Source organism: Anguilla anguilla, chromosome 11, assembly GCF_013347855.1.
Source record: "Anguilla anguilla isolate fAngAng1 chromosome 11, fAngAng1.pri, whole genome shotgun sequence".
NCBI classification, from domain to species: Eukaryota; Metazoa; Chordata; class Actinopteri; order Anguilliformes; family Anguillidae; genus Anguilla; species Anguilla anguilla.
The window spans coordinates 43,495,881-43,515,585 of record NC_049211.1 but is presented as its reverse complement, the minus strand read 5'-3'; positions in this window follow the sequence as shown (position 1 = coordinate 43,515,585).

Below are 19,705 nucleotides of genomic sequence, written 5' to 3'. Positions count from 1 at the left end.
TCGTGGTTTATGTATATCTTTTGCATTGATCTTTAGTCGGACAGCATGCATGTTACAAGTTACATACTTCCATTATTTGTCCTGTTTGATCCAACACACGTGTATCCATCATTATTTACCTTTTACTCATAAGAAAGTAAGAATGTGTAATGAAGAGAATAGATCATTCAGCCCATCCTGGTATGACATTTAAGTCTCTAAGACAGCCCGATTTTTGGTGGTAATCATTGAAGTGGTGACCATGATGGTTGTCATGTTATTTAGATTTTATTTCGTAGGTTCACCCTGACCAATATAAAATGCACTGTGCACAATTCCAACCATCATATGAAAAGAGTTAGGCACCACTGGACCAAAAAAACAGGGAATACAAATGGCCTGTCAGGCTTACATTGCACAATTCGTGAAATATCGAAGAAAATTATTCATCGAGGTATGAGTTGATCTTGACCAATATATCTGCATTTCAAAGCAGTGATGACATTAACGCCCCTGCTGGGATGGGAGGGAAAGGCCCCCCTGAGGCTCGGCCCTTCAGTGGTAGTTGCTTGTGGCATGGAGTGGCCCGAGATGAAAACGCTCATTCCTGATTTTTCATAGCGTATGCTGACACTCGGCCCAGGCTAATCTCTCTTTCCCAACAGAACTTTGGAGGCGATTTGCTGATTGAGTGGCCTGATGTCAGCATTATATGACAAACAGCTGTTATGGGTCATTTAAGGGCAGCCTCCCCCTCCAGCCCTGGCCATCACGCAAAAAGCTTTGATGACCCTCACTCCCTCCCCCCCCGCATCCTCGCCCCCTCACCGCCCCCCACAATCCCTCTCTACACCTCCCCCACCAACTCATTGCCATCCTCTTCCTAAACTGCCCCAAACTGAACCCAACGCACAGTCTCTGTAATCTTTCCTCTGTCCTGACTGGAGAGAGGCTGTTTTCTCAGTCCCACAGGCCAGCAGTGAGGGGGTAGACCAGAGCCAGAGAGGGATGCAGCTGTGAGACCAACCTCCAGTCCTCCCCATTAATGGGTCCCCCAGTCCTCCCCATTAATGAGTCCCCCAGTCCACCCCATTAATGAGTCCCCCAGTCCACCCCATTAATGAGTCCCCCAGTCCGCCCCATTAATGAGTCCCCCAGTCCACCCCATTAATGAGTCCTCCAGTCCACCCCATTAATGAGTCCTCCAGTCCTCCCCATTAATGGGTCCTCCAGTCCTCCCCATTAATGGGTCCCCCAGTCCGCCCCATTAATGAGTCCCCAAGTCCGCCCCATTAATGAGTCCCCCAGTCCACCCCATTAATGGGTCCTCCAGTCCTCCCCATTAATGGGTCCCCCAGTCCACCACCTTTAACGAGTCCCCCAGTCCACCCCATTAATGAGTCCCCCAGTCCGCCCTATTAATAAGTCCCCCAGTCCACCCCATTAATGAGTCCCCCAGTCCGCTCCATTAATGAGTCCCCCAGTCCACCCCATTAATGAGTCCCCCAGTCTTCCCAATTAAGGAGTCCCCCAGTCTGCCCCATTAATGGGTCCTCCAGTCCTCCCCATTAATGGGTCCCCCAGTTCACCACCTTTAACAAGTCCCCCAGTCCTCCCAATTAAGGAGTCCCCCAGTCCGCCCCATTAATGAGTCCCCCAGTCCGCCCCATTAATGAGTCCCCCAGTCCGCCCCATTAAGGAGTCCCCCAGTCCACCCCATTAATGAGTCCCCCAGTCCGCCCCATTAATGAGTCCCCCAGTCCACCCCATTAATGAGTCCCCCAGTCCACCCCATTAAGGAGTCCCCCAGTCTTCCCAATTAAGGAGTCCCCCAGTCTGCCCCATTAATGGGTCCTCCAGTCCTCCCCATTAATGGGTCCCCCAGTTCACCACCTTTAACAAGTCCCCCAGTCCTCCCAATTAAGGAGTCCCCCAGTCCGCCCCATTAATGAGTCCCCCAGTCCGCCCCATTAATGAGTCCCCCAGTCCGCCCCATTAAGAAGTCCCCCAGTCCGCCCCATTAAGGAGTCCCCCAGTCCGCCCCATTAATGAGTCCCCCAGTCCGCCCCATTAATGAGTCCCCCAGTCCACCCCATTAATGAGTCCCCCAGTCCACCCCATTAAGGAGTCCCCCAGTCCGCCCTATTAATGAGTCCCCCAGTTCACCCCATTAATGAGTCCCCCAGTCCGCCCCATTAATGAGTCCCCCAGTCCGCCCCATTAATGAGTCCCCCAGTCCGCCCCATTAATGAGTCCCCCAGTCCGCCCCATTAATGAGTCCCCCAGTCCACCCCATTAATGAGTCCCCCAGTCCGCCCCATTAAGAAGTCCCGCAGCATAAACTGTTGTTCTTCTGTGTCACAGCAGCATCAGAGAGGTCGTTAATCTCCCTGTAGAAGAGGGAACCTTCAGTCTCTGCAGGGTTTGTGCTCTGGGAAAGCCCTCCGGCGTTTCAATAGAGGGTCGCCCTCTGTTATTCAAAAGCACCAGGAAAACCTGTGTTCCGTTTGACTGATGTCCTTTCTAACTGAACGCCTAGGTCTGCAGTTGCGCATTCATGTATTTGTGCTGGCTGTAAAAAAAACTAAACACAAATCAAACTCAATAGATCTTTAAACTTGATGCAAATTGATTTAGAAATGTTAATAATTTGAAGAGTGTGTGTTTTCTTAAGCTCAAGTGAATACCGGTTTATCCAGGCACATGGTTTATCAGCCTTGAATAATAACATATTTTTCAAAGTGAAATGAAAAGATCTGGCAGAGGAGACGTGGAGTTCTGGTGAAATGATGGACCATCTTCAATGTGCATGTGGTGTTCCTGGGAGCCGTCCAGAGCAGGACCCAGCCCCAGCATTTCATCAGCTCGCCAACTCAGCGGCACGTCTCCAAAAGGGCCTGGGGAAAGGGCCTTCTCAGAGGGAGAGTCAGCGCTTCACAAACTCCTCGTGCTCTCCGAAAGGCTCGCTCTCACGTGGAGTCATAAAGCACTTTTAAAGAGGCGGTTTCTCAAGTAGGCGAAAGCATGTGTATGTGTGTCCATGTGTGTGTATGTGCATGTGTGTGTGTGTGTGCATGTGTGTGTGCGCATATATGTACATGTTCTACACGGGTGGCACAGCCCAGTACCAAAGCTAAAAAAACGGAGAAACTCTGTATATTTCAGGCAGCAGCTAAGCCAATTAGAACCATTGGGACCTGGCGCTGGGCATGGCACAGACCCTGTGCAGCCGCAGATGGTTATCAGGAGTGGCACGTCTATGGGGATCAGCAGACAGAAGGGAACAGTTTCATGGTTTAAAAAAAAAGAAAAAGAATTTGACTAGTAAGACTTCCTGGCAGACCAGGCCCGAGGTGCCGGTCAAACGACGCGGCGTGTACGATGATTAGAGTAAAATTGCCGTTCTGATGGGGCGGTTGCTGTGGGGTGGACGCCTGCTGCACGCTAGCCTACATCTGGTTGCTCTTTCCCAACCCTGCGTATGGGACAGGAACTCAGGGAACTCAGGGTTTAACCTCTTGTTGACCAGGAGACTGTTCACAGAGTAGGACGAGCTGCAGGACAATAGGTGTGAGGCATTTTTGGCCTCTCAGACAATGTTCAAGTTCCAAAAAGCTCCTAGCTTCAGGGCTCCAAAGCTTTGGAACAACTTTCCCTAGATCAGGCAGGACGCTGAAACCGTTTTTAACATGTATAGCCTGTCAGCTAAATCTATATCCTGAGAAATCACGTTGTTCTGAAACTTCCGAATATGTATTTAGTGACGTACACTCAGCAGAGCTCTGAAAATGTGCTTTGTGTTATTGTGTGACAACCTGCTTGCTAATGGTGTTACACACAAGCGAAGATTCATGGATTGCTTGATTGAATGATTAAACATTTCTCCATCTTCAGCAGGGAATAGATTTGCACATCTACACAGGAAACACATAGCTGTATTCCTTGAGGAGAGGGGTGGATGAGCATTTATCCCACAGTTCTTCAGCTACATTTCATATATTTTTTTAATTGTGCATATGAACCCATCAAGTTTTTTTTTTCTTTTTTTACTTTTATGGGAGGTGGACTGCCTGAAGAGGTTAAGGCTTTTCAAAAAGAATCGAGACATTACTAATCAAGCCAAAGCAAATAGTTTAGCTCAATTACTCAGGATTGTTCAGAATTTTTAAATGACTTTCCACTTATAATTTGCTGTTTTCTCTTCTCAATCTGAGGCAGAAACTAATCACATTCTTTCATACACACCACTAACATTCTGTAGTTCATGTGATTTGGTTCTGGATGAATTCAGATATGAATATTAAATTACTATGAAATTAAGAGGTTTCCAGGAACACTGAGTATCAGAAGGTTCATTTCCTCTCGCTCTGTGGTGTGTGGTGAGGTCTGTGTCTTCAGTTTTGCTTTCCAGGAACTGGGTAAAGACTCAAGTAAAACCCCGTTGGTCAATTAAGTTTATTTCTAGGGTTCTTAATCAGCCTAATTCCTCCAATGTGTACCCATCCTTGAAGCAGCCTCCTCCTGACACAAACACCAGAGAAAGTGCTGATGGACAGGGGAAGCTGTGTGTGCTGATTATGCGTCCAAAGAAAACAGCTTGTTCATATCTGTGGGACTGGCACGGCGACCACGCGGTTGGTCTATACGCCATATGTGTGCTGAGGCATACCGTATCTCTCCATCTCTGCCATTGGCTGGGAGGAAAGGCAAGCTAAGGCCTCGGACTCCCACAGAGACCCCCCACCCCCCCCCCACCACCCCGCTCGTGGGGCCCGCAACTTCTGCTGCCCAATTTGTCCTTCTTTCCTCCCTTTGACTAAAAAACACTGTCATATTTGCACAGGACATACAATATGTTTCCTAGGCAGGATTCTATATCAGTGAAGGGGCAATTAATCATTAAAAAAATGTAAATGGGCCTTAATATCGGACCTAGATTAGATTCACATTTTATGCACTTTCAGTTCTTGATGCTGGCAAAAAAAAAAAAAACACTCCTCTGAGATCTCTTAAATTTTAAGCACAAAAAGGCCTCAAACCACAACATAAAACAATACATGAAAAGAATTCTGTTCTCAATATTGGTGAAAACCGATGCTTCCATTTCAATTGTGATTGGGATTTTACTGGTGTTCAAAGGGTTACAGTATTTAAAGTGGTTGCATAATCCACGCCTGAATAATACAGGCAGTAAAATGCCAGGAATGTGGATCCATAGACTAACCAGGTGGTCAGCTCTGAATTCTCAACCCTGATATTTCTGTCTTCTGCGGACACTGAAACATTCCAAAGTGATGCAACTTCTGAAAATCGATTAAAGGGTGTGACCAAGTACAATACAGTTTCAATGGAAGCTCAGAAGCACTGGGGGACTCCTGTTACTAACTGGAACCTCCTGTAGTTAGAAACACAGAGGAAGGAAAAATTGGAGCTGACTATCTGGTTGGTCTATAATGTCTGTGTTGATAGTTCTCACTCATATGATGAAAAACTTTTGAGTGATTAGTGTAGTATATCTACTAGCACACTTGGTAGCAGACCTCAGCTAGCAGTCATAATATCCTTCTCCTACAGAAAAGAACAAAGCCATTTTGGTCTCAAATATAAGCTTTCTCTGTCCCTGTCTTTGAGTCCCATACAGCTAAATGTGTATGCATGCATCAACCTGGAGTTAACTATCCACGTTAACAAACAAACTGAATCCCAGCAACATGACTGGCATGCGGAGAGGGACGGAGGGAGGAAGGGAGGGAGAGAGAGAGAGAGAGGGAGGGAGAGAGAGAGAGAGAGGGAGAGAGAGAGAGAGAGAGAGAAATTGGCCAGGGAAAAGAAACAAACGTCAAAACGTAGAAATGTGGTTGGCCGTTGATTTATATATGTATGGTTTTTTTGGAAGGAGGCAAGGAGAGCTTGTGCGGGGGTTTCAGGGAGATGTGCGGATAATGCATACCATTCCCCATTAGAGGCACAAATATCAAGCCCTATTTGCTCAGTCAGTTTAACCAGGAATTACTGCGGGCGATGGGAGGTGGTGCAGGGCGATCGATGGGAGGCGGTGCAGGGTGTGCGATGGGAGGCGGGGCAGGGCGGGCGATGGGAGGTGGTGCAGGGCAGGCGATGGGAGGTGGTGCAGGGTAACCCCCATTCTGCAGTGCCCGCGCGGAACGATGAGTCATCAAATTCATCCTCTCACCCTTTACGCCCATTTCTGTCCACCGCTTCTCCTGTCTCATAGTCTTTAAAGCCAGCAGAGTGTACATCAGCTTTTCCAAAGCCATCACAGCCATACGTCACTGAAAAAGCACGAAACCTTGCAGACCCATGGCGCAACTTGGTGAACTATATTTTTTGGTTGATTTTACACGCTCATATATATCAGTTGGTTCTCTCAGAATTCTGACTGATAGGCAGGTCAGTATTTTCACTGGAGACTTGATACATCCCGCCTTATAACTTCAAAGTCCCAGGTCATTTGTGAATGGTTTAAATGGATTTTGAAAATAGACACTTCATGCTACAATCATGATAACGACAATGACTGTGCTGTGAAGTTTAGGTAGCAAACAACAAGGCTGAATTCTTTGACGTAATTTACATAGAAACTATACTCTCAGATCGCCTAGTTTCACTCACTGTGGCCAAGCGGAATCGATAACGTTTCACAAAATATATAACTTTAAAAGATTTAATTCAATCTTCTACTGGGACTTTTGCTGTTTATTGAGGGTGTGACAGAAAAGTTTGGCTGTAATCGAATGTTTTTCACATTTACCGTTCGATTGAGCAAGTACCATTCACAATACATTTTTATGGGTTAGTGCTGTCAGATTGTGCTAGCTACTTTACATTAAGCTTGTACGGCGATCAATAAAGCCTAACAGCACAGTACCACTTACTTCTTGTCACTTCTACCACCATTGCAATGAACTAAAAAAAAAAGGCTACAAACTAGTTTTTCTATGAGAAATGTGTTGTCAAACTCACGCGCATACACTGCTGGCGACATTCTAAAGCACAGCTTTGCCCTCCATACTATATAGCTAGCTAGCTATGGCACGTCCTCCTCACCTCTGTAACGTTGTTTGTTGTATTCCGTGTGTCCATACATCTGTATCGGTGGTTGTAGCTGTGTGTCCTTAGCTCCTACTCATGCGTGCAGGATTGCATCCGTACGCGCAAACTAGGTTAACTAAAGTAGGTGATCCGTACACGCTAACTAGGTTAGCTAAAGTAGGCGATCCATATGCGCTATGTTAGCGCAATGCCTTTATCTGTGTGCATCTCCCGAAATCACCACTTCGAAAGGCACAACATTTTTAAGCACAGCTTTATTGCCTAACATTACTTTAGGTAACCCTAACATGTTCGCATTTTGCCTACTCCTACTAAACGAAGCACCACCTGCGCATGCGTCCTACTAAACATCCCTCTCAGATCATCCGTGAGTGAGTTACTGACTGACACAATTTGTAAATAAAAAAATTATAGTGACAATAATAATAATAATAATAATAATAATAATAATCTATTCATAAAGTACATTTCATGGATAATATTCAAAGTGCTTTTCAAATAAAATAAAAGAATGCACAGTGATGACTCATCCAAAAACATTCCTTCAGTTCTTCAGATTTCCGCAGGCTTACTTTGAAGTGGACCTCGATGCATGCCATGATCATTAATACCTCTATACTGGCCACAGAAGGCCTCTCACAGTTAGCACCCCCTAGCCTCTGGAGGATGATGAACTCATTCAAAAAGGACAACGCATATACCTTGCCTCCTTCTCCGCTATAACACAGAATGTATTATTTGTTTGCAAATATCTTTTTTTTTCAGCACGTAAGGCAGGTGACCACTCAGACATTCAGGGGGAAATGCAGCTCCTGTGTGGATAGCTATCAGCATGCTATCGGGGTGCTATTGGCGTTCTATGAGGCCGCTATGTGGGTGCAATCTGGGTGCTATCGAGGGGCTATCGGAATGCTCTCTGGGTGCTATCTGGCCACTATCAGTGCGCTATCTGGGTGCTATCAGGATGTTATCAGGGTGCTATCAGGGTGCTATCGGTGTGCTATCAGTGCGCTATCTGGGTGTTATCAGGATGTTATCAGGGTGCTATCAGGGTGCTATCGGTGTGCTATCAGTGCGCTATCTGGGTGTTATCAGGATGTTATCAGGGTGCTATGAGGGTGCTATCAGGGTGCTATCGGTGTGCTATCAGTGCGCTATCTGGGTGTTATCAGGATGTTATCAGGGTGCTATCAGCGTGCTATCGGGATGCTATCAGTGTGCTATCAGGATGTTATCAGGGTGCTATCAGTGTGCTATCAGTGCGCTATCTGGGTGTTATCAGGATGTTATCAGGGTGCTATCAGTGTGCTATCGGGGTGCTATCAGTGTGCTATCAGGGTGCTATCAGCGTGCTATCGGGGTGCTATCAGCGTGCTATATGGGTGCTATCAGCGTGCTATATGGGTGCTATCGGGATGTTATCAGGGTGCTATCGGGGTGCTATCAGTGTGCTATCGGGGTGCTATCAGTGTGCTATCAGGGTGCTATCAGGATGCTATCGAGGTGCTATCGGGGTGCTATCAGGATGCTATCAAAGTGCTATCAGTGTGCTACCGGGGTGCTGAGGAGACTGAGGTAGCGGGACGTTGTGTATGTAAGACCCCGCTGTGCAGTGCGGTTGCCCAGCTCAGCATGGTCTGGACGATTGCAGGGATGAGAGCATCGGACCTAATGAAAAACCCCTGGACCAGGAGAGAGCAGCCGCTCGCCAGATTCCACATCAGGCCCCCAGATGTGTGTGTGTGTGTGTGTGTGTGTGAGAGAGAGAGAGAGAGCAAGGGAGAAAGAGAGAGAGCGCGAGATTCTTTCTTCCAGAGGCCACTGCGAAGTACAAAAGGTTACCTCAAATAAGGTGCAGCTGAAGACGATCCTTCCCCTGCCCACACCGGGGTTTCCATCCCGCGCACTCTGGAGAGCGCCAGGATCATAAACCGCCTGCCGCTGGACAGGTGGGGCTCTGCCGGGGATTCTGAAGAGGCGCAGGGCGGGACAGGAAGGGCTTTGCTGGGGAAGGGCCACAGTGGCGCACATGCGTGTGGGATTCCTCCCCATCTCCACAGACGACCCCGCCATCGACCATCCTGGCACGAGCCACACATCCTGACGGGTCCGCTGGACCAGCTTAACGTGTCAGGGGTATAAAAACCAGGCCCAGTGCATCACGTCTAAAAGAACCGGGCCCACTGTACTGCGTTCAAAAGAACCAGGCAAGTTTACTGTTCACTACCTTTCACCAGTTCTGGGTTAAAAACGTACAGATGAGATACACCTATTTACTACTTTCACAGATACACCTATTTACTAGAAAATTTGTATTAGAATGGCTATAGTCTCATAGGTTCAAAAAGTCAAATCGTGAGGACCGAGTTAAAGCCACGAATTGCCACAGCTCAACCTATTGTTGTGGAAAAAAATTTTAATTGATGTGGACTGTGCCTTATTTTTTACTCAGCAAGATGCTAAGAGGTGTTTTTTCTTTTCGGTTTTTTGTTTTGTTTGAGAATTTGCCAGTCTTGTTTCATCTCATCTGCTTTTGCAGTTTTGATCTGAACTGGGCTCTGGATGCTGCGTGGTGACAGACTGATCATATTTATAAACGCGCATTCCACAGTTTGTAAAATCATCACATTTCTTTCTTGTATGTGATGTACTCTGAGACATGCCCTGGAAAAAGACGGGTCTTGGAGACATGTACCTATCGCCACATGCTGCTGGGAACAGGAGACTGGTTCTGGTTACTGCTGTGATCCACAGTATATTAAACACACGGCCGTGAACTTCAGAAAGACCACTTGCATTGAAACTCTGTCAAATTTAGTAAATCAAGTCCCCCGAAAGTGAGGTGAAGGCAAAGGCTTTCGAAAGGTGTTTGTACTTTAGATACCTGACCCACAGCTACAGCAGTAAAGCATTCAGTCATTACCAGAAGAGTGCGGTAGTGTATGTGCAGGCTACGGAAATCTCATTTACCCACCAAATCTATCTGCCTAACAGCTACGCATTCCTTCCTGCTTCCTGATTATTGGGTTAGGGCGGACAGAGAGGTCGTTGCCAAGGGAACCCTCTAAAGCGAATCATCTTATCTGCCTATCAGGTGAATGAATCGCTGTAGCGGGGTCATTGTGGACATGTGGTTCTCTTGTTGTACGGTCTATTTCAGCAGCCTCCAGTGCTTTTAAGATCAGGCCTGTTGTTTACTGCAAGGTTTTCCATGATCTGGGAGCTATTTGTTTGTTTGGTCATTCCCACCACCAATCTGCAGCATCATTCCAGCTGTAGTGACACTAAGCCAGAGGGGTTGGTCTCCAGTCCTGAAAAGAAAACTGTTGTTTCATGCTCACTATGCAACAATTTTTGGATAAAACATGTGCTTAAATGCCTTTCTCCACAGTAAGGACATTCAACAGAAGCTCATATTTTTAAAAAATGCTTCTTTTTTGTTGACCACGTTCTTCCTTGGAGAAACAGGCACAAATGCATCCATTATGATAATAAAATAAGAAACATCAAACACCAGAATCGCGCTGCTCGCCGGTCTTCCTGTTTGGCGTCGAGCCATCTCGTCTTTCCACTTGAGCAATGTGGGTTCACATACTCTCCGTAACCGCCTGACTCGAGCGATCTCTCCTCCTCGCCATGTGAAATTCATTACGACACACACACCGCTGGCAGGACGAGGCTGTGAAGCACCGATAGAGCGGCGTTGTGAACGTTACTTTATTTTCTGCGTCCCCGTCGCGCCAGACGCGTTTCTGCTGAAGTCCTGCAGAGCTCGGGTCCCGCGCACCTGAAAGGTAACGAGGTGCGAATCGTCACGAACAGTCACTCGCAAACAGACGCGGGCCACTGACCGCGCGAGGTCAAGACTTGTTTGCGTTTCCGTGGTTCCAGAGTTACACAAAACCCTGACACATGCTTCCCCCCCCCCCCCCCCCCCCCCCCCCCCCCCCCCCCCCCCGCTCCCCCGCATCACCCTGAAATCTTGTTTAGAATAACTAGATAAGTGTGCTAAAGCATTCTGACTGAGAGCCAAAGGCCCTTTCAGGCCGTTCTGGCCTCATTAACAAACTCTGAAAATACAAACACTGAATGCAGACAATCTCATATAAGATTAGTCCTTCATTTCACATCAGAAGGTGCTCTCTAATTTTGTTTTGCAGTGATTTCTCTCTGCATTCTGGGATCTTCCCTTGGTGTGGGCATAATATAGAGATCACACCAGGCTCCTCTGCAGAACACGGCAGGATGCTAAATATTCCTGCGTAAAAGCCTTCTCCGTGTTGTACTAGATTCATCTACATCCACACACTGCACCAGGCCCGTATGTCTGCAGCCACAGCCATATTAGCACATAAACAGAAAAAAAAACATATTGGACACAGAGGACCCAGGGTGTTGATGCTGTCCTGTGCGTAGGCTTCAGGAGAACCTTCAGAACCCTCTGGTTTGTGGGTTATTGGTGATGGAATCTCGGAATAAACTGATTTTGTCCACAGATGTGCTGGCACTCTACGTTTGATTTATTATTACACGACTACACAACACCAAGGCTCACAACGCTGCTCTCTCACACATGACAAGGCTAGAGAAAATTGCAAACAACAAAGTGGTTATTGGTGGCATTGTACACCTGTTGTACTTACCATCACCCTCTGACTCACTAACAACAGGAGGAGATTGGTTAGTGTGCTCATACATATGAAAATTAGAAATGGAATTTATTCCAGTCCCGTATGTGGTTGGTAGCCTTGCTGGGAGATGCATAATTGATGAGAACATCGGCCAGAGTTAGGGAGGGTCCAGCCGGCCCCAAACCACAGCTCATCACTCTCTAGTAGGGATGGTGATCTTCAATTTTTTTGATCAAGTGATCGCATAATCTGCTCGATTCCAGAGAGATTCCTAGCATGGGGAAGAATCTATTTTTAAATGTGCCATTCATGCAGAATAACAACGAACATCAGCTTTTCCATCATAATAAAATCTTAATGCTTAGCCTATTTTGTCAAAAAACACTGAGTCAGATACAAAGAATTTTATTCTCAACTCTGAAGACCCACAAGACCTATATACAGCGGCTTGGCTGAATGCTCAGTTCTGATTGGCTGGGACCTGTGTGTTATTTTTCAATATACACCCGGCTATGAAGTAGCGCCTACAAAAGTTAAATCACTGTTCTGAATTGATGCGCATTGGTCTGACTCGATAAATAAAGTGGAAATTTGTAAGAGCAAGCAAGCCAAGTTACAATTTCATACTTGCGACTTAGTCAGCTTGATGTCCATGAATGACTGTATAGAGAGTAGCTAGCCTAGGTATAGCTTGACTATGTTATAGTTTAGCCTCTGTTTTGAATATAATTAAGTATTTGGCTAGCTAGCTATCTATGATAACGAAAACATGCCGTGAAACAATTTTGACCAAACTGAATTTTAATATTAGGTAACCCTGTTGAGGTACCAGAAAGATGCATTTGTTGCTTAGTGGTATAAAGTTATAAGGCATGGGATATTTGCTGGGATATGGGATATTAATTTTTTAAATGCATGTTTTCATTACAATTGACATAGGTAGTAGACTAAAATCGCCTTGGGCAACTTCCCTCAGCACAGAGCATTCAACCTGCGAGATGCTCGGCCTCTTGGATGTCCCACTTATACAGCGGCTTAACAAAAAGCATAATTGTAATGAAAACACGCATTTCAGAATATATATTTTCTTTATTCTGATCATATTAGATGAAGAAATATTTGCTATTTTAATGCATTTATTCTTTTTTTTACATACAATAAATTAATAAATGGCACCAAGTTCTAACATAGTTCTACATGCATAGTCGAGTAGGCACGTATCTGATTAAGTAATCGATCAATCCTTACGTGTCCCCATCCCTACTCACTAGTGACTCCTGCTGGTCAGTTGTGCACTGCGTGCTAATGCTGCACATGTAATGTCGTCCTCCAGCTCTGGCGTGTGCAAGCTTGGCTCGCAGGCTGCAGTGTTAAAGAAACAGCTGGTGTTTAGGAGGAGAGCGCATGCTCGCCTACACTCTCCCTCATTGGCTGTGGAGAATGCAGCAGGAGCACGGCTGTATGCCATTGGTAACTGCAAACTGGGGAGAAATTTGGAGGGAAAAGCATAAAAAATAAATGCCATTTCTTAAAGGTACAGAGCTAAAAATCAACTATTACAAACTACACACGGCATGAGGAAATCACGTGATCATCCGTCTGCTGTTAAGTCAGAGAGACTCTAATAGTGGGGTGATGGCCGGGGGGGGGTGGGGGCAAAGAACTGTAGATAGGTATGTATAGACACAGACCACCAAGGAACATGGGCAGAACATAGGCCAGGATTGGAAACACATGCTGGCGGGTGTGTGTGTGTGGGGTGGGGGTGGGGGTGGGGGTGGGGGGGCTGAAACCTTGAGGTGGTGGTTGCACCCAGAAGCTGGTGGAGGTCCTGATTGATCGTGGAGCCCCACTGTTTTCCACATGCTAATGCCCCTCCCCTTCCCGCCTACTTGCACAGAATCTCAGCCCCCCACCACCCTCAAGATTCATGCGCGTGAACCCCCCCCCTCCCCCCTTCACCCGACACCCTCCTTCCCAGGCACGCCACACACGCCTCGTCCCTCGTCAGACTGCTACCCCACCCACAGTCCTCAGGAACTTACGGCTACCGTCCTCCGCTGACTTTGTTTCAATGGGGGAAAAAATCACACAGGTAGAAAACAATGTTTTTTCTCCATTGATTTGACGCACATCACCCCAGAGAGAATATACAGAGTACAGAGCGGCCTCACAGATGCCATTTCAGCTGGCCCGAGCTGGCTCGATGTTCCTGTCAGGTTGCGTGAAAGGAGATGTGGGCCTTATTTCTTATGAAGCCCTCCACCCCACCTCCCCTCCCCCAATCCCAAAGCTCACATTCCTTCTCAGTCCTGAAGGCCAAGGTGAGGCACCACAAGCTTCGCCTACCTCAATAAGGCGATATAATGTTTTATGATTGTACCCAGCACTGCCCAAGAAAATTCCCTTAAAAAAGAGTTACTGAGCACTTTAATCTAATCTAATCTAAGAACACGCTTCATGCTCTCCTGTCATTTGGACAGCCACTAAGCCATTATGGCTGACATTTATCCTGATAAATGCAAGTGAGCCCATTACACTCACGGAGGTTAATGCAGACACATAACGAGCGCAGAAGGCCTCCTGAGTCAAGTCCCTGGGGCTCTTAAAGCAAACACAATGTGCACCAAACGTCCTAATAGGAAGAAACAGAGAATCAAGGAGGCTCAACTCTCAAGATGTGTTGGTCATCTATGTCAAAAATCACTTATGTCAAAAATCAATAAGAATCACATGTGAAGGACTTTGATGGGACATCAAAAGCTTGTTATGTTTGGTAAAGTCGGTGTATCAGTGTCTGGGGTGAAAGCTTGTTAAATTTGGGAAAGTGGGTGTATCAGTGTTAGGGGTGAAAGCGTGTTAGGTTTAGTAAAGTGGTTGTATCAGTGTTAGGGGTGAAAGCGGGTTAGGTTTGGTAAAGTGGGTGTATCAGTGTTAGGGGTGAAAGCGGGTTAGGTTTGGTAAAGTGGGTGTATCAGTGTTAGGGGTGAAAGCGTGTTAGGTTTGGTAAAGTGGGTGTATCAGTGTTAGGGGTGAAAGCGTGTTAGGTTTGGTAAAGTGGGTGTATCAGTGTTAGGGGTGAAAGCGTGTTAGGTTTGGTAAAGTGGATGTATCAGTGTCTGGGGTGAAAGCTTGTTAAATTTGGGAAAGTGGGTGTATCAGTGTTAGGGGTGACAGGTTGTTAGGTTTGGGAAAGTGGTTGTATCAGTGTTAGGGGTGAACGCTTGTGACATTGTATGTATCAGTGTTAGGGGTGTAAGCTTGTGACAGTGGGTGTATCACTGTTCGGGGTGTAAGCTTGTGACAGTGTGTGTATCAGTGGTAGGGGTGTAAGCTTGTGACAGTGGGTGTATCAGTGTTAGGGGTGACAGCTTGTGACAGTGGTTGTATCAGTGTTAGGGGTGTAAGCTTGTCACAGTGTGTGTATCAGTGTTAGGGGTGTAAGCTTGTGACAGTGTGTGTATCAGTGTTAGGGGTGAACGCTTGTGACAGTGTGTGTATCAGTGTTAGGGGTGTAAGCTTGTCACAGTGTGTGTATCAGTGTTAGGGGTGTAAGCTTGTGACAGTGTGTGTATCAGTGTTAGGGGTGAACGCTTGTGACAGTGGGTGTATCAGTGGTAGGGGTGTAAGCTTGTGACAGTGGGTATATCAGTGTTAGGGGTGACAGCTTGTGACAGTGGTTGTATCTGTGTTAGGGGTGTAAGCTTGTGACAGTGTGTGTATCTGTGTTAGGGGTGTAAGCCTGTGACAGTGGTTGTATCAGTGTTAGGGGTGTACGCTTGTGACAGTGGGTGTATCAGTGTTAGGGGTGTAAGCTTGTGACAGTGGTTGTATCTGTGTTAGGGGTGTAAGCTTGTGACAGTGGGTAGGTTTTTCATTTGCAGGGTGGTTTACAGATGCTCAGCAGGCAGCAATGACCAATCTTTTTCGCCAACTTTTAAGTTCATTGTTTAGGAAAAAGGAATAAATTCATATTTCTATTTCCATGATCATATCTTTATGGAACTTTGCTGTCTCTGACTCATCTCTGACCCAGACTCTTATCATTAATCTTACTATGGACTGATTGATATGGTGCTGCATATTGTGCTTTCTGTGGGCCCGGATAAATCATTTTCTCTGTCGTTCATCTTGAGAATTAAATGCACCAGGGAAACACAGAAGAACTTCAAATACACAAACCAGAGTTATGAACTGAGCAAATCAGCTGCCTGCCATAGAACAAGCAATCGTGCCTTATCAAGAACCGGATCATCACTGATTTCTAGTTTGAGCAAAACAGAAACAAGTTGCACCTTCCTTTAAGAAAAACTGGGTTTACTTTCGAATTTACACAAGGGACATATCTTTCCATTAAAAAGTACAATTAGGAAAGCCAACAGTTGTTTTTTTTAAAGGAGTTCCAGGACAACAGATGAGGTCACTGAAAAAGTCTGTTTCATTCAGAAAGCCCTGGAATGCGATTTTGATTACTGCTAGCTTGATTATTGATTAAATTACAGCCATTAAAAAAATAAGTCGGCAATAGGTCTTCTCAGCAGCATAATTTCCTGTGAATAATCATATAATCTCCTGGGGATAATCATATAATCTCCCAGTAATAATTATATAATATCCTGGGGATAATCATATAATCTCCTGGAAATAATCATATAATCTTCTGGCAATAATCATATAATATCCTGGGGATAATCATACAATCTCCTGGGAATAATCATATAATCTTCTGGGAATAATCATATAATCTCCCAGTAATAATTATATAATATCCTGGGGATAATCATATAATCTCCTGGGAACAATCATATAATCTTCTGGGAATAATCATATAATATCCTGGGGATAATCATACAATCTCCTGGGAATAATCATATAATCTTCTGGGAATAATCATATAATCTCCCGGGGATAATCATATAATCTCCTGGGAATAATGATATAATCTCCTGGGGATACTCATATATTAAATGGTAGTGAGGTAAAGGTTTTTTAATCCTTGAGCAGCCAGGTGTTGGGCTGTCCCCCCCAAAACTGCTTCGCCATCCCCACCCCTCGCCCGCCTGTCCTCACTCTTCCACTGGCCACGACTTCAGACGAGTTCGTCGGAACATTCTGGAAGACCGCTCATCTCCTGCTGCAACGACCTCTGCATCCACTTTATCTTTCCAGGAAAGCACCAAGGCCAGGGAGAGTGTCAGAGAGAGGCGATGGTGTGGAGAGAAGCAGCCTCGAGTTCAGCCCAGGCCACAGGGCAGAGGCAAACTGGTGCGTTTCTGGATCTCCAGGAGTTTTCCTTAGAAACACAATATTTTGAATGTCTCACAGATGTATCCTTTCTATTAACCCTCGCCTTTTTAACCGCCCTTAAAAAAACTGTTCTCGAGGATTCGCCTGTAAATGTGCTTTATAATACGGTTGTTGTTTTTTGTTTTTATTTTTACATATTTCAGACACCATTGTGGAGTAATGATAATTGTTTTAGTTTACATACCATACCAATTACATTATAGTTCAGATTGACTGTGAATTAATATCTTTAGTATTTCCATTCATAAAACAGATTCTTATTTTTGATGTTATAACAGTTATCTATATTATAACATTCTTTTTTTTTTTTTAATAATCTTTACATTACTGTTTTTTTTTTTTTTATCAGACACACAAATTCATGAAACCATTTTATTTTCTTATATTTCACACATAAAAGCTATTGCTCAAAAATACCTCAGGTGCACGTCAGATGTTTTTCTGTCTCTGATTCATTCTGATGTTTTTCTGTTTTTCTGATTCATATTCTATTTTAACTAAGTATAATATCTGTATTTTTTGCACAACATATCTGAATAATACAAACCATGCATCTCATATTGGTCACGATGGAGTTGTCCCTCATGACGGAGGTTCTCCTGCAGCCTGACATAGGTGGAGCCGCAATGACCTGCCAATCACTCACTCGACTCAATAAAAGATCTGCTTGGTCTCCATGGCGATACGCAGTGACTGGCTCAGATCAGCGAATCGCTGTGGCCACACCCAGCAGCCCCGCCCAGTTTTTCGCCTGATGAAGCCTCCCTCGCTCGCTCGTCACTGGCGCAGATCCCTCTCTTTAAAAGGGCCGTGTTTGCAGAGGGGCCACTGGAGCCAGCCGGGTTAGCCCCGCCCTCAGCGAAGCTCATCCACGTCTCCCAGATTTCCTGCGTCTCTGTAAACACAGGGCAAATCCAGTGAAAGTGAGAGTGACTGCCTGTCAGACTGGCCTTGGCCCCATTTCAGAGGGAGCACAGCCTGAGCATACAGGACTAATGAAGCTGTCACCACAACGCACACACGCACATGCATGCACACACACACACACACGCATGCACACACACTCACACACACACACGCACACACACACGCACACACTCTCACACACACTCACATGCACACACACACACACACACACTCTCACACACACTCACATGCACACACACACACTCGCATGCACACACACACGCACAGGCACACACACATACACACACTCACACACGCACACATACACACACGCACACACACACACATGCACACGCGCATGCATGCACGCACACACTCGCACGCACAAACATGCACAGACACACACAGACACACACACATACACACGCACTACGTACGTACACATAGACACGCGCATATACACATGCATGCACACACACACACCCTTTTTCTCGGCCTTTCCCAGTTTTCCTCTCCTCTTCTCATTTGGGTATCAGGACATCCATCTTTGTTTGGTTGACAGCCCGTCGGGGAGGGGAGGCTGGGACAGTGCAGCCCTAATGCTTCCCTGCAGAGAAAACCAACGCCGCACAGTCCCAGATCACCCTCCCTAACGCAGGCAAGTGCTCAGCATTCAAAAAAAATGTGAACAGCAGCAACGGCTGAGGTACTCACAGGTGGCACACAGCATGAACCAATTCATGAAGCAACTGCCACATCTGGATTAATAATTATGAGAAACATTCAGACCTTTAACCTAATCTTAAACCAATATTCAAATCAAAATGTAAAATTTACAAAAAACAGATTTCATTTAAAAATTCACAGGGATCTGCAAAAGGGTTTGAGTTAAATGGTTTGATACGTATGTGATAAGGGTACAGTATCTGCAGAGCCACAGCACTCACATTACAGCGCTTGTGACTCGCAGCAGTCGCGGGTGGGCTCTGGCTGTACGGGCCTTCCTTATTCTGGGTTCTGGCTGTACGAGCCTTCCTTATTCTGGGTTCTGGCTGTACGAGCCTTCCTTATTCTGGGCTCTGGCTGTACGGGCCTTCCTTATTCTGGGCTGTGGCTGTACGGGCCTTCCTTATTCTGGGCTCTGGCTGTATGGGCCTTCCTTATTCTGGGCTCTGGCTGTATGAGCCTTCCTTATTCTGGCCTCTGGCTGTACTAGCCTTCCTTATTCTGGGCTCTGGCTGTACAGGCCTTCCTTATTATGGGTTCTGGCTGTACGGGCCTTCCTTATTCTTGGCTCTGGCTGTATGGGCCTTCCTTATTCTGGCCTCTGGCTATATGAGCCTTCCTTATTCTGGGCTCTGGCTGTACGGGCCTTCCTTATTCTGGGCTCTGGCTGTACGGGCCTCCTTATTCTGGGTTCTGGCTGTACGAGCCTTCCTTATTCTGGGCTCTGGCTGTACGGGCCTTCCTTATTCTGGGCTGTGGCTGTACGGGCCTTCCTTATTCTGGGCTCTGGCTGTATGAGCCTTCCTTATTCTGGGCTCTGGCTGTACGGGCCTTCCTTATTCTGGGTTCTGGCTGTATGAGCCTCCTTATTCTGGCCTCTGGCTGTACGAGCCTTCCTTATTCTGGGTTCTGGCTGTACGGGCCTTCCTTATTCTGGGCTGTGGCTGTACGGGCCTTCCTTATTCTGGGCTCTGGCTGTATGAGCCTTCCTTATTCTGGCCTCTGGCTGTACGAGCCTTCCTTATTCTGGGCTGTGGCTGTACGGGCCTTCCTTATTCTGGGCTCTGGCTGTACGGGCCCTC